We start from the raw sequence: 16751 nt of genomic DNA on the forward strand, positions 1-16751 counted from the left end.
ATTGCAAATGGCTAGAGCAGATTTTACATGCTCCACTCTTCTGTCAGCTGGTGGTTACTGTCTCTCTGAAGGACTGGTGTACAGCCAGGGAATGGATTGAATGAGTCCTATTCACACTTCAGTGCATGGTTATCTTAATTAAAACTGCCAGGCAAGTTGGTTCGAGTGGCTGATGTTGCATTGTAGAGGACTAGGGAGTAATGCGTGTCCCATCGTTCTGTCTGAACCCTGGCAGTGACAGTCCTCAGCTTTTGCAGAGAAATTTTCTATGTGCCCTAGAAATAAAATGTCAAATGTATATTAACTTTTGAAAATATTATCTTTAGATTTATTCTTACTCTCAACCAAAGCTACAAACACTTGATTCAGCTGTGTCTCTGCTTCCTTTCTCACCCTCACTCCCTTAGCTGCAGTGCTAGGCTGTCTGAGAGTAGAAATGTGTGTGCAAATAATACAGAAAATTGTCCTTGATATGAAGGATTCTCAAGCATTTCTCAGCCAACACAGAGCATAGCATGGCTTCATGAAGGCAGGAGAATCTTTCTTGTTGGAAAGATTAATTTTTGCCCCCTCCTTGCATGGTTTCAGTCACTCTGGGTCATTCTCAGATCGCTTGCCTCAATGGACTTCGGCACCTATAACAGTATCTAAATTAAAAGAATTGGTGAGAGCTGTGGCTAGCCTGCTGCTCCTGAGTAGTCAATGCAGGAAAGCTAAGTTAGGCACTCTGGAGGGTCTGCATGCTCGATCTTTCTAAGAGTCTCCAGATGACTTGGATTTTTTTCCAGCATCATGGGTTATGACCATGTTGCCAAAGGCTTTTATTGGCATACATTTCCCATGGCTCTGGCTACCTTTGCTATTCCTTGTTGTTGCTTCACTGCTATTGAGAAGGGTAAAGAGAGTATACATGTTACCACTAGAAAGCTTTCTGATTCTTTCTGCCCTCCAGATAGCGTGGATGCTGTCTATTGTAATACAAAATTCATTCAAAGAATTTCATTTTCAGGGCAGGAGGTCCCTGAAGTTACCATATCTTTCAAAACCAGATTTTCATATTTCAACTTCAGGGTTGCGGGTTATAGACTCATAGGTTAGAAAGGATTATAAGTTTAAGTGGGATGAGGCACTCACTGCTGTACTGTGATTTTTACCAGGCATTGAAAATGTGTAAAGCTGCTAGCACCTATATGAGTAGAAGTCCACTTGGGTTTGCTTGTGGTCACCTTCAGCTGCTTGCCCTCGACTGGCTTTCATTTTGATGAGATTGGCTGTTAGAATCACGCTGACAAAGCCACATGACCAGTTCCTGTGGTCCCTGAATGGAGCTGCCAAGGCATAGAACTCTTCCACTCTTCAAGGTCTGTTTCTGCTACTCTGCATTTTGATGTCAGTCACAGCCTGCGCAGCCAGACCTGTGTCAAGCCTTTCTGTGCACCCAAGACAGTGACAAGACACCTCGGTGGCCTATTGACGCTGCACCTACATGTGCTGGCCCAGCTCGCTGGTGAGTCTGGTCCCACCCGCTGTGGCCAAGGAGCATGAGTGATCTGGAGCTGTGGGGCTCATCTCACCCCTGAAAACATGCAACAGTAAAAGTCCATCTCTACAGAGTCTTGTCTCTTCCTTCATATATTTTTAAAAAAATATATCTTTTCAACAACTATATGGCTCTCAAAGGCAAAATCTTTTTAATCCAGATTTGATCATGATACGAAATACTGCAGGAAGCTGGCCATCAGAGATAATCAAGCTGTATGTTTTTGTGTTAGTGGATACAGCAGGAAAGTGGCCATTCTTACATATGCCTGCTGCTAACCTTCTAATCTGACGTCTAATTGTTTATAATTAGGTCAAAGAAGAAGAGAGATCTTACTGTTTCCTTGTCAATAAACACAGTAGAGAACTTTTCAGAAGCATGCTGTGATTATGATGATTTCACTGTGAGCCAAATTTATCTATACATGGTTAAAAATGATAAAAAACTTAATGAAACAGACCAGATAAGTATCTCTGGAGAGACATGAGTCCTGATTGCTAACTTCTCCACAGCGTCTCCATATCCATGGAGGCTACAGCTTTATAAAATGAAAAGTAGCAGATAAAGAGTCAGCTAGCTGTGGAGATTGGAGATTATTTATTAATTTAAAAATTATAATGTCTTAAATTTTATCTGCTATAAATTGAATAAATCGAACTACTGTGCATTGAAGTATTAATAAGCTTTCAATTGAACTTTACCACAGTGTTCTTACGCAGTTATTCTCTCCACTAACAGGTAGAAGGCACCCCTTTTATAATACAGCTGTAAATGTTGGACCTCAATTGCTACGTTACAATGTGATGATAATATAATGCACGTTCTGCAAAATATTTGCAATTATGTATTTGTATGAGGCATCATAACACTTCTCTAGTATTACACAGCTTTAATTTTTTATTTATATGGAGGTTATTTCTTGTCATCCATAGTTTTCTAACAGTAATTTGTATTTAATATCACACTGTGTCTGCTTTTGATCGTATTTTATAATAAGATGCAGCAGGATTAGTTATCAGATGATGCTTAATTTGCATAAAAATCTAATTGAATCTTCTGAATTTGGAAGCAATCATCCCAGAACCTTGTTTTTGAAAACTCGTGTTTGCAAGTTCCAGAGACAACCACCATGCAGAGGGAAGTGCTTCCTGGAATGTAGGGCAATCCAAACAAGAACTTAATGAACATCATCTTCAGTAGATTCATATGTCAGTTGTGAAAGGAATCAGATATTTGATAGATGGCATATAGCGTTAACAAATTCCAGAAGGTTCATTTTGAGTTGATCATCAAAAAGTTTGCCTTTTCTGAACTCTTGCTTTAACCGAAGTGTGTCCCTGCAAAGTCCATGTCTGTACGTGAAATACATTTTATATGTATGTATACATGTGTACATATATGCATATTACATACTACGCATGTTTGTGTATATTAAAATTGTGTATCTATATGCATATTGCATATATTGTGTGTAAGCATTGTATTTCTCAAAGTGTATAATTAACAACATTGGAAATTCTTATGCAGAGTGATTTATCTCATGTATAATAGTTTTTTAGACCCTTGGAATTTTCCACCTCTCTCCCTGAAGTCTGAGCAATAGTTTCACACAGCTCACTTGTTAATTACAGGGTGCCATCTTCATCCTGAAGTAATTTATATAGGCTGGCAGTCATTCCAATACCCAGTGTATCCTCACAGGTGCTGGATCTAAATCCACTGTAAATAGCAGTGGTGACAACGGGTAAACCTATCTAATGTACTCATATCATTTGCTACACGAAACAATTAACATAAGAAAATGATGACCAAGGAGATTTGGGAACACCTCAAAAGAAAAAGGGAAGCCTATAAGTCTTGGAAGAATGGGTAGGCATCCAGGAATACAGGGAGGAAGTTCGGGCATGTAGGGAGATAATCGGGGGGCAAAAGCCCAATTGGAACTTAGACTAGCCTGCTCCGTAAAGGACAACAAAAAGTCCTTCTATAAATACATTAATAACAAAAGGAGGGCTAAAGATTACCTCCAGCCCCTACTGGACACGGGGTACGTTAGTCACTAGGGATGAGGACAAGGCTGAGGTCCTTAATGCCTTCTTTGCCTCAGTCTTTAATAATAAGGTTAGTAGTTTCCAGGTAAGCTGGCCTAGGGTGTCTGAGAGCAGGGAAGGAGAGCAAATGGAAGCTCCTGTGATCCAAGAGGAAAGGGTCAAGGATTTGCTTTGCCAGCTGGATGCCCACAAGTCTATGGGGCCTGATGGTATCCACCCGAGAGTCCTGAGAGAGCTGGCAGATGTCATTGCCAAACCCCTGTCCATTATCTTTGGGCAGTCTTGGCTCACTGGGGAGGTTCCGCTGGACTGGAGACTGGCGGATGTTACCCCCATTTACAAAAAAGGGCGGAAGGAGGATCCGGGGAACTACAGGCCTGTCAGTCTGAGCTCGGTGACGGGCAAAGTCATGGAACAGGTTATCTTGAGTGCTATTAATGAGCACATACAGGTTAACCGGGTGATCAGGCCCAGTCAACATGGGTTTATGAAAGGCAGGTCTTGCCAATCAAAGCTGATCACCTTCTATGACAGGGTGACCCGCCTGGTTGACGAGGGAAGGGCTGTGGATGTAGTTTTCCTTGACCTCAGTAAAGCCTTTGATACAGTTTCTCATAGTGTTCTGGTTGTGAAAGGGATAACTGCTGGCCTGGATAGGCACACCCTCCTTTGGGTTAAAAACTGGCTGGATGGCCGGGCCCAAAGAGTGGTGGTAAATGGGGCTAAATCCGGCTGGAGGCCGGTCACCAGTGGGGTTCCCCAGGGCTCAGTGCTGGGTCCAGTTCTGTTTAACATCTTTATCAGTGACCTGGATGAGGGGATTGAATGTACCCTCAGTAAGTTTGTGGATGACACCAAGCTGGGAGGCTGTGTTCAGTTATTGTGTCAATATTCAGAATATTGTCACAATATTCAGAATATTGTGTTCAGTTTTGGGCCCCTCGCTTTAAGAGAGATATTGAGCTCCTGGAGCGGGTCCAGAGAAGGGCGACTAAACTGGTCAAGGGGCTGGAAAATAAAACTTATGGGGAGCGGCTAAGAGTTGGGGCTGTTTAGCCTCAAGAGGAGGCTGAGGGGAGACCTGATTACAGCCTACAAATACTTGAGAAGGGATGGTGGGGAGGTGGGGGAAGGGCTCTTTACATTAGTGTTGGGTGATAGGACAAGAGGAAATGGGTATAAGCTTAGTCAGGGGAGATTCAGGTTGGATGTTAGGAAGTATTTCTTCTGTGAAAGGATTGTCAGCCACTGAAATAGGCTGCCCAGGGAGGTGGTTGAGTCCCCATCCCTGGATGTGTTTAAGAATAGGGTGGATGAACTACTTAGGGATATGGTTTAATGGGGGATTAGGGACGGTTGGACTGGATGATCTCCAAGGTCTTTTCCAACCTAGAAATCTATGAAAATCTATGAAAATCTATGAAAAATATTTATTTGAAAGCTATTATACTTGCAGATTTCACTGTTAAATGATCACTCTACCTTGGAGTCAGGTGCTGGCAGAATCTAACTCAATGTGCAATGCTCTCTGTTATTTATTTGGGTTTGATTTTTTGTGTGCATGTATATTCTTTTGGTGTCATTACTCCATTTTTAGGAGGAAAAAATGTAAATATATGAAAGAAATTATATACACACATATAATAAACGTATTTATAGTATAAAATATATACATGTGTATATGTATACATACAAAGTTAGGCTTCTTAGACATCCTCTCTATTAAATGGAGAGCACTTTAAACTCATTTCACTTTGAATTTTGCCCCATGTGATTAGTTTTGGTCTTGCGTGTGCAGTTAGAGGGCCGGTGTGGCAACACAGAAAATATAATTTCAAGGTCCGCATACACAAACGTGCCCCAATCACAATGTTTAAAATGCTTTAAACAGGTGCTGCCTCTACAGTGGCTTCTGTAAAGTTGTATTTTCAACTAAGTATTAACAAAATATGACAATTCTATTTCTCTATTACACGCAATCTTAGAGCTGCTTGTATTTAAATTGTGCTGAGGATCATCTGCCCTAATGTGTACAGACAGCACCGTTCCTGTGAATACTTCTCTTGCTAATCTCAGGGACCTTGATCAATGATTTCTACAGACGAAAATCGCTAAGGGTTTAGGGAGGAATCAGACTTCACTGCTATTCCCCTCGTATTGCTATCTCCAGGTCTCCTTGTCAGACTCTGTGTGTAATAAAATGGGCAAAGGGTTTATTCTCCTGACTCAAGTCCCTCAAATCCCTGTAAGTTTTCGTTGAGATACTGTCTCTCTTACTCCGCTGTATCTCTAAGTCACTGATGTAACCCGATGGAACCAAATTTCTGATAAGCAGTGGAAAAATACATCTAGCAAATGCTCCATTCTGAAAATCAAATCCCTGACCGTGCAAGGTGAATTCAAAAGATGTAATCTCATGGTTAAGGCACTGTATTAGGATTTGGAAAACTGATTTTGCTGGCCAGCTCTGGGGTCCTTTGAAATTACTTTGGGTCAGACCCTTGAATGTACGTGAATCTATTTTTTGCTAACACTGGTGAAGTTTATGCATTCAAGATGCAAATTCTTGGAATCATCTGGTTTTTTTCTTGATGTTGTTTTTGCCCAGTAAAACAGAATAATAGGAGGCTATTCTGCTCAAAATAATTCCACTGCTACCCTTGGAGAGGTATTATGACCACAAGTATGTTCAAATAAGAGAGACCATCAAATCAATCTGGGGAAGATAAACATGAAAATAGCTGTTAGTTGATGTTTTCTTTAATGGTTGAAAACACAACAAAGCCTTAGTAGTCAAATTTGATAGGTTTTCTTTATTTTAAATATGTATAAGACAAAAAAAGTTGTTTGAACTGGGACTCCTTATGTTCACTTTTATTTCAAAACAAATGTGTTTTCAGTAGCAGACCCCTAAAGAGAATGCTGTCATGTTGCTAAGTATGTGTATTTTGCAAAGTGTCAGGTTTGCAAGAAAAGGGACTAGGCAGACAATTTAAAAAAAAAAAAAGTAGGAATGACCTTCAAATGAGGGTGGTAAGACTTTGGAATAAATTGCCCAGAGAAGTTGTGGATGCCTCCTCTCTGGAGGTGTTCAGGTTGGATGGAGCCTTGAGTAGCCTGGTCTAGTTGAGAGGTGTCCCTGCCCATGACAGGGAGGTTGGATTAGATGATCTCTGAGGTCCCTTCCAGCCTATGCCATTCTATAATTCTATGATTCTATGATTCATTGATTTTCTGGAAAGTAGTTATCAGAAATATGTTTTCTATTTTTGAGGCTTTTGGGGTTCTAGTAGTAGTAGATCAACTGAGCAGTCTTGCTCAGCATTCAGAACAGCTCGTACAAGCACGTGTTAGGCACCTCGACCAGGTTTTTGTGTTGAATGACAGAGTACAAAAGCATTTGTAATTATTTGTAATTATTTTGAATTGCTCAAGTTCTTCACTCTCTTTAATATAGAAGCCAGCCCTATCACAACTTATGAGTTACGAGCGTCCTGTGCAGTTGATGTGTGTTTAAATATTTCCAACTGGGCAGAAGGTGGTCTTGGCATTTCTTTAAGAGCTCTCTGGCACAGTGGATTCCTCTCCAGAACAATACGATGATAGGAGCGGTTTGGGAAGTTTAAATAAACATCTAGCCTGAAGAGTTTATTATCCAAACTGAAGTTACAAACTTCTCTGTGCTAATTAGTGTTTTGTAGCTGTTAGTGTTTAGTCATCCGATGTTCAAATTAAGGATTTTTTTGTCGCAGCAGAAGCTTGCAGTCTGGAGGAAGCGAAGCATGACTAAAATGATGGCAGACGGATTACTGGCTGGTGTTGTGCAGGAGGAAGTCTCCAAACTGCGAACTCTCAATCAATAGAGACAGCCTGTACACGGCTGGGACCGGGAGACTGAAACCTTCTGAACCACAGCCAGTGGTGGGAGTTGGAGCCTAAAAGCCACAGCTAAAGATTTCTTTACTCAGACCGTGGATTTTTGATCCTGAGATATAGCAGCAAAAATAAATCCTAGAATGTGTAACCATAGAATCATAGAATGGTTAGGGTTGGAAGGGACCTCAAAGATCATCTAGTTTCAACCCCCCTGCCATGGGCAGGGAAATCCTCCACTACACCAGGTTGCCCAAAGCCTCATCCAACCTGGCCTTGAACACCTCCAGGGATGGGGCATCCACAACTTCTCTGGGCGACCTGTTCCAGTACCTCACCACCCTCAATGTAAAGAATTTCTTTCTTATATCTAACCTAAATCTACCCTCTTTCAGTTTAAATCCATTGCCCCTTGTCCTATCACTACACACCCTTGTAAAAAGTCCCTCTCCAGCTTTCCTGTAGGCCCCCTTTAGGTACTGGAAAGCTGCTATAAGATCACCCCGGATCCTTCTCTTCTCCAGGCTCAACAGCCCCAACTCTCTCAGCCTGTCTTCATAGCAGAGGTGCTCCAGCCCTCGGATCATCTTCGTGGCCCTCCTCTGGACTCATTCCAGTAGCTCCATGTCCTTCTTGTGTTGGGGACTCCAGAGCTGAACACAGTATTCCAGGTGGGGTTTCACAAGAGCAGAGTAGAGGGGCAGAATCACTTCCCTCGACCTGCTGGCCACGCTCCTTTTGATACAGCCCAGGATATGGTTGGCTTTCTGGGCTGCCAGCACACATTGACGGCTCATGTTGAGCTTCTCATCCACCTGCACTCCCAAGTCCTTTTCCTCAGAGCTGCTCTCAATCCATTCTCCGCCCAGCCTGTACTTGTGCATGGGATTGCCCTGACCCACATGCAGGACCTTGCCCTTGGCCTTGTTGAACTTCATTAGGTTCTCACAGGCCTATCTCTCCAGCATGTCAAGGTCCCTCTGGATGGCATCCCTTCCCTCCAGTGTGTCCACAACACCACACAACTTGATGTCATCTGTAAACTTGCTGAGGGTGCACTCGATCCCACTGTCCATGTCTCCAACAAAGATGTTAAATAGCACTAGTCCCAGTACCGACCCCTGAGGAACACCACTCGTCACTGGCCTCCACGTGGACATTGAACTGTTGACCACAACTCTTTGAGAGCGACCATCCAGCCAATTCCTTATCCACCGAGTGGTCCATCCATCAAAACCACATCTTTCCAGTTTAGAGATAAGGATGTCGTGTGGGACAGTATCAAATGCTTTGGATAAGTCCAGGTAGACAATGTCAGTTGCTCTTCCCCTATCCATCAATGCCGTAACCTCGTCATAGAAGGCCACCAAATTAGTCAGGCAGGATTTGCCCTTAGTGAAGCCATGTTGGCTGTCACCAATCACCTCCTTGTTTTCTATGTGCCTTAGCATAGTCGCCAGGAGGATCTGCTCCATGATCTTGCCAGGCACAGAGGTGAGACTGACTGGCCTGTAGTTCCCTGGATCTTCTTTTTTCCCCTTTTTAAAGATGGGGGCTATGTTTCCCCTTTTCCAGTCATTGGGAACTTCACCAGATTGCCACGACTTCTGAAATATCATGGATAGTGGCTTAGCAACTTCATCTGCCAGTTCCCTCAGGACCCGTGGATGCACCTCGTCTGGTCCCAGCTCATGATTATGTGCCTGCTGGATATCTGAATCATCTGTAGGAATCAGCTGATGGTGATGAGTAGTTATATGCCCTCTCTGTGAGATCTAAAACATGGTGCCCTCAGATTGCTTGCTTGAATCCTCTCCAAAACATGGAGCAGAGTATCATCCAGGTCGGCATCTGCTTCTGCTCTGTAGAAACTATTGAAGTGATGCTGAAAGTAGTTCTACCTCACTCACAAAAGAAATGGAGGCGTGGAGAAATCCTTTTCTTATTCAGTGTCTTGACTTACTGGGAAGGCATTTGGGAGAGCAGTGAATGAAGTTAAGGAGACTGCAGAAATTTTAGGCCAAGCCAGTGCTGTGGGAATCTGAGGTTCCTGGTGCACCACGTAAAAGCACATTTTAGTGATTTGTGCGAATAAGCTATTCCATTTATTACTGTAATGGCAGATGGGCCAGTGGATGCAACAACTGCTAAATTTCAGGGCCAATCCCTAGAAAGTTTACGTGTCTTTCTGGCAGTTTTGAGATGCTTCATATGTTTGTTTGACTGTAACTGACATGGGGCAGCGCATGGTGAAAGTTCTTAGGCTCACACATACGACTAAGTTACCCTGGTTTAACAAACTGCAGTGAATCAGCTGTCTTAACTAACCATGAGCTTGCTCCCAGCCTGCAGGAACTATAGCGACTGCACTTCAGCCTCATCTTTCTCCATAAAGATTAAGCTGCTTCTCCTTACTTCGTGCGTGATGTGCTCCAGGAAGGTGAACCACAGAGCACTCTGTCTCGGGCGATGTTGACCACAGCAAATTGATTCTGGGATTGACAGCAAGTGACCATTTACTCTGTAAGAAGGTCACTACTAGTCCCGACACAAACCAGAAACTAAAATATCTTCCAGCTTCATACCCATAAAGTGTTGCTGGTAGCCTCCTAGTCTCATGTGTAAGAAATACGTGCTGGGTTCATTTATTTGGAAATGGTTGTGTTTTACCATTTCCTAAGGTCACTGTGAAAGTTCTATGTAAAGAGAAGGTGGTATACTGCTTATAATTGAATTCATGGTCAATTATTTAATTCAAAATATCTTAGAGTTAGGCAGGCCATAAACTGTAAGTACATTTTCAAAGGGATCCTTCAACACAGAACACAGTACGTCTGTAGATCATATTCATGCTACAATACAAATCTGTCAGCAGACCAAGTAGTGGCATGACCACTTGGATGAATATGTCTTTCCAGACACGCTGAAGAGCTAAGGTACAAGGAATTAAATGACAAATATAGACAGAAAGCAATCTTTCACGTCTTTAGTAATAAATACATTGTTATTTTGCCATTTTAGTCAAATTGTGAATCTACATAATTAGGAAGGCATTTGCACAGATATGAAGTAACCAGAATAAATTAGATGAAGAAACGAAAATGCAAAAGCAACAGTCTTGATTTAAATAATATCCCTGCTCATAGCTTGGCTAATTTACTCTGGTAAATTACACGATAAACTTATTATACTGATTTCTTATGTATTAGAAATTTTTCTTCTGGGATTTGCTGAATGTTTGTATATTCCTGTCCTGCAACAAACAGGAATATTTAAGAATATAATGTGGCACTATCATTGTTCCAGTTACTACTATTTATCATTTATATTGCGGTAACATCTATTGCCTGTCCACTGATACAGATGCACAGAATGTTTCAAATCCAGCCTCTATCTAAAATATAGAAGAGGCAGAGATTCTCCAGTTTAATGAAGTTTGAAATGTTTTGTGGCAAATAAGATTCTGCAACCACTTATTTTTGTTTATCACCAGCCTTCTTTCCTTGGAAGCAAACCACGTTGTTTTCAACTTGCAAAAAAGGCACAGACAGCCCATGTTGTGACAGGTTGTCTCCAGAAAGTGGTACTCAGGATGGCTCGACATCTTCAATAATCGCGAGCTGTCTCACTTTACTCCATGGTGAGATATGTTCAGTTTAGTTGAGTTTGAAAGCTTGTTCAATTATTTTTATTGTTGTTTGTTTCTGGGCTTGGACTCTGCAGATTTGTATTTGTGTCCCTGAGTCAGTCGTTCCTACTATCCAGGCTATGTAAAAATAGCAGCAAAGGTTGTTTTGCTACATTAGAAAAAATTGTCTGTTGCACAGGAGGCTTTTTCCTGTGGGTAGTCATGGAGCTGAGCGGACTCAGGGGAAATCTGGAGAAGCTTGATATAAAAACCCAGGAATGGCCCTCATTTTGTTTTGGCATGCTTTGTGTTCTTGGCAGGCTTTTCTGGTGGATTTTTACTCCATGGTTCTTGCATTTTAAGCATGTTTTGTTGACATTTTTGATGAGTTTTGGTGTTATTTTTGGCTACTTAGTGGGTTTTTTAGGTTTTTTTTGTAGTTTTATGAGGTTTTTTTTCATTCTTAGTGTGTTTCTTTTGCAGTATTGCTTTTTTTTTTTGTATGTTACAGGACATTTTTTCCATCATGGTGCTTTGTTGGGCATTTTGTGGTGCATTTTTGGCTTTTTTTCCCCAGCCTGGACTATTTTTTTGAATTTAGTTTCTGTTTTTTTAATTTACTTTTTTGGTGTTTTTTTTTAGTGTGTCTTTTTCTTTGGTGGTTTTGCAGATTATATGCATTTTTTCCTTTTCTGCATTTTAATTTCTTCTTTTTTTTTTTTTCATTTTGGGCCTTTTTGCTGTTTTGCTGGAAATTTGGAGAGTACTTTTTGCTTTTATTTGTGTGGGTTTTTTTCTTTTCTCTTTTTTTTTCTTTTTAGGACTGTTTGCCTTTATTGCATTTTCTTTTCCTCGTTAAAAATTTTTGACTTTTTTTCCCTTTTCAATTTTTGGCTCTTTTTTTGTTTGTTTTGTTTGTTTTGGGTGGTTTTGGCACTGAATGGCAGTTTTCGTTATTAGACAGTTTGGGTGGTTTTGGTCATCTTTGAGTGCTTTTTGGCATTTCTGACTTTTTCTAACATTTTTGGAGGGTTTTTTTTTTGGAATTTTGGGGCATTTTAGCATGTGTTTGCTAGTGAGCTTTGGATGGTTTTGGGATGGTTTTGGCATTTGTTGTGGTTTTTGGTATTTTTTGCATTTTTAGTGTGTGGTTTTTTTTTTTTTTGCCATTTTGTGTACATTTCAGCATTTTGGGGTGTTTTGAGGGGCATTTTTTGGATTTTTTTTTCCTGCAATTTTTTTGCCATCTTGATGGAGCAGATGACATTATTTTTGGACACAGCGCTGAAGGCCCTAGTGAGACAACATCGTGGGGACACTACTGCATGTACTATGTGTTACGAGACTGGCCACCATATTTTTCACAATTCAACCATTTGGAGAGAGGAACTAAAACACTTATTATGTGACTAAGTGATGCTGAGTTATTTGCTTTTGAGACAAAATAATGTGACCTGATCCTGGACAAACTGTATACAGTTTTGGGTTGAACCTGCAAGAAGGGTGCCTAGAAATCTGAAAGCATCCCTCGCTCCATTAAGTGCTTTTGGAGTGCCCCGGTACACACACAGTCTGTGGGAAGTAAAGTGCTCTTCTCTGGGCTCCAATAAATCTCATCTCTCATCTGGCTCTCAGAAGAGCTCTTTCTCCTCTACCCTCTACAAGTCTCGGTGTCATGTCTGAGAGAATGCTTAAAATGTTTGGAAAAATGCTGTGGAGTCTCTGAAATGATCACATTGGGTACTAACTGAAAAAACACTTTTGGCAGGAAGTTTCTCAAGCCGCATAAGGAGTTTTATCCTTGTAAATGCATCGGCTTTAAATCTGTTCCTCTCATGCCACTACTAAGAGAAGAGATGCACTGGTGTGCTGTCATACACGGTATCTGACTGGGGGGCTCCCTGGAATTGAGTGCTATTTCTGTGGCAATCAGTGGTTTTTACTGAAAAACTTAGTCTGACATACTGATAATAGCTTTTGTAATTTGTGTTGCAGCAATGCCCAGAGGATCATAATCTGACTGGAGACTCTCTGTGCCAAGCACTTCTCAGAGATGGTGTAGCTACATTTACAATTAAATTAAGCAAACCAGAAATGGGATGCACAGCACACACAGCAGGAGGGAAGGGAACTCCAAAGCCAGCTGGGATTGCTCATCTTACCCATCAACCCAATTTTCGGTATCAGTATAGCAGTGATCACAAGAGAGATGGTCTCAGGACCCCGGGAAGGGGTGACATTGTTATTTGAGTTTGTAGTTATAGCAGCACAAATGTGAAATGCTTTATGACCACAACCTAAGGGTCTGATTTTAAATGTAAACAAGCCCAACCGGAGATGGGGACTACAGAATGCAGCCCGGGCTTCCAAATCTTAATTAAATGCCCAGTGAACTAGAACAACGAAATAGCAGCTGAAGATGATGCAGTTTTATTTTCTTTTTTTTTAATCAGTAGTGATCTAGGTGACAGGTAGGAACTGTAATTCTGTAAATGCATGTGGTATCTGAACGGCAACATGAGACTTCTTTCTGTTGCAGAACAGTTGTCTACAAAAATTCATCTGTATTTTCATTGATTGTTTTGGAGAGATAGATGAACACATTAATAATGCTGAAATCATAGCTAGAATCTTTTATGGCCCACTGAGTTTAACCACCGAGTGTACCATTCATGCCCTAGCAATTTATTTAATAATGTTTTCCCACCTTGAAACATACTGTATCATCCCAAATTATCTGTTTGAAATGGTTGTTTCAATTGCTTAGTTGGCTCTTGCTAGTGTAATTTAACATTTTCATTAGCTCAGTGAAAGAAAGAATTTAACGTCTTTTATGTTTCAAAGGCATAATGCGTGTCATGGTGGGAATCAGGTAGGAATTACTATTGTTTAATGAATACTTTACGGATCCTGTAAAGTAATTATATAGTGTAATTAAATTATTTGAAATTCAGTTTCTAACTTTGTTTCCTGAATTGACTTAATTTGATCTTTGGGTAGGGAATAACTTTCTTTCAGTTAAGTCCTCTGTAAGCAGAATAGAGAATTTGACATTTCAACATAGGTGGCTTGGGACTTCATGAGTAAGAAAAACAAAGAGCTTTCTTGTTTTGATCTATTCTCTGTTTGATGGCTTGTGTTCAGCATGGGAAAGTCACATAATTGCCATCAACTACTCACTGAATTAGCTTATTTAAAATTTTTTTCAATAAATGTATTATACAACTATTAACAATAGACTTGTAGGTGAAATAATACTCATGCTCAGTTTCTCAACAGGAGTTTCCATTTATCACAATAATGCATGCAAATCCTCCTACAGAAAATGCAGCACATATAAGAATTCAGATATAAACCAAATATTTACAGCGCCTGATCAATTAACTCTTACTGAGGCGAACTGACATGGAACTCAGTGAATGCATTATTAACGTAGCAGCTGTGCTGTGGACATTTCTGGCCCCTTTTTCACCCTCTTTTTGGGAGAATACAAGCTGAGACTTCACAAATTCAAAAATTTCCAATCCTTTTGTTCAGTCATCTAGGAAAATAAGTAAATTATTTCTGTCTTAGGTTAAGTCAGAGTTTTTTTCTATTGGCTAACAGACCTTCCCAAGGAAATCAGTTTTCTCTTGCAGTAACTTCATTATGTCTCCTTAGAGGATCCCATTCTGCCATAGACCACAGCCCAAGACCCAGCAGATCACATGTACCACTGCACTGGTTCTGTGACTGTCATAAATGGGTATAAAAATTAACCAGCTCTGTATGTCTTATCTTTTAGGGTAAAAGAGAACTCTATTCAGGAAATCCAGAACAAAACTTTAGAAAATTACGTACTTGAAAGTCCTTAGCCACTGAGTTATCACTGAATGAGAGTGCAGGCACAGTTCTGGAGAGAGAATTAAAACCATGTTCCAATGTAAAAAAATTTCTTTCTTTTCCAGCATGGGAGTAAGATTCAGCTTTGAGTCTTCAGCGTGAAAAGCTTCTGAACCCATAGTCTTGGTTCTGGTTCATCTCTCACCATGCTTAGCAGTAAACAAGGTGTTCATGGCTGACTTAAACAGTTAGGAGGGCTAAACCAGTAGCTAAACAGTCAAGGTCTGAGTATATCACGAAATGTCAGGGAGTGGACTGTACTTCTGAAGGAGGGAACCAGCAGCAGGGTGTGTGTACTCTATGAGGCATTAACCAGCTATTTACTGCTAAAGTCTGCGTCTTCACTTTCAGAAAAATGCATGCTTTAAAAACACACTTCAGTATAAACAGCCACGCTTTTTCATGGAAAATTAAATAATCCTTTTTTAAGGGAAGATCGTTCTTTCTTTCTTTTTTTTTTTTGGTAAGACTTTTAAGTAGGCAACCCAAATGAATTTCTTCTCTAATTTAAGTTTTAAAAATGTGACTGTGTTCAAGATGGACCATAAGAGAATGCAACCTGCCAGCTTAATTAAGTTTCTGGAATGCTTCTGAGCAAAATTAATATATGTGGATGAAAGCCAAAATCAGCCTGACTGAACAGATTTTAGCTAGCACACAACAACTCTGAGAAACACAGGGACCTTAAAGTATCCAGCCTAGCAATATTAATTACAGTAGTTAGAGAACTGTCTATACTTTTTTGTGGATGCCAATCTGTATTTATTGTGGTTTATTTCCAAGCCAATATGATTATCAGAACAATCTTAGAGTTAAATTAAAAATTAGAAAATGAATTGCCATCATTTTCTACTTCAAACTCTTAATAAACAGTAGCTGATGAAAATAGAAAGCTAGACATACTCAAATAGCCTGAGAGTGAAACTCAGTTAGTTCATAATGCAATAAAAGCCTCTGATATTAATGTCCTTTATAAATGTGAACTTCTGACTTGGCCTTTATCTCTTCCTAGAAAAGGGTGTCTGAATTAAATGCTTTCTTAGTCTTGTCACCAGACACTGCTCCAGAACATTTGGAGTCTTTAGCAGAGGTTCTCATGGGCTGCATTCACTTGCCATGGAGAGAAGAAAACTTAACACATAGTGTCCTGCTGTTTGATTCCCTAATTCTTTATGTCCATGTCTTGCCATGATGATAGGTCTACTGCAGTCCTGTGTACTCCAGTGCTTTATTCTGCAACATTAAAATGGAGGTAAAGTGGCAAAGATTGATTTTTTTTAGCTCAGCAAAATCAGATAACTCATCCTGATGTCTTTACCGAAACACAGCTCCCATTGCCTGCAGAGGAAAGTTCACCCAAGAAAGAAGGCGAGGGTCAGGCCATCAGGGGAAAGTGCTCACATACATCTCTGTTACATATTTCCAACTTGTGTCGTTGATCAACTCTGGTAAGCAACCATGGGAGGTTCATGTGCTGAAAATACAGGATTTAACTGCATTATAAGGGTTACACAAGGGCCATGGCTTTAAACTGAAAGAAGGTAGATTTAGATTAAACCTAAGAAAGAAATTTCTTACAATGAGGGTGGTGAGGCACTGGCACAGGTTGCCCAGAGGAGTTCTGAGTGCCCCATCCCTGGAGGTGTTCAAGGGCAGGTTGGATGGGACTTTGTGCAACCTCTATCTGGCAGTGGGGTTGGAACTAGATATCTTTAAGGTCACTTCCAACCAAACCATTCTATGATTCTATGATTCTGTGATATGCCTATGGTGGTAA

The sequence above is a fragment of the Tauraco erythrolophus genome, chromosome 13 (assembly GCF_009769465.1).
Source record: "Tauraco erythrolophus isolate bTauEry1 chromosome 13, bTauEry1.pri, whole genome shotgun sequence".
NCBI lineage: Eukaryota > Metazoa > Chordata > Aves > Musophagiformes > Musophagidae > Tauraco > Tauraco erythrolophus.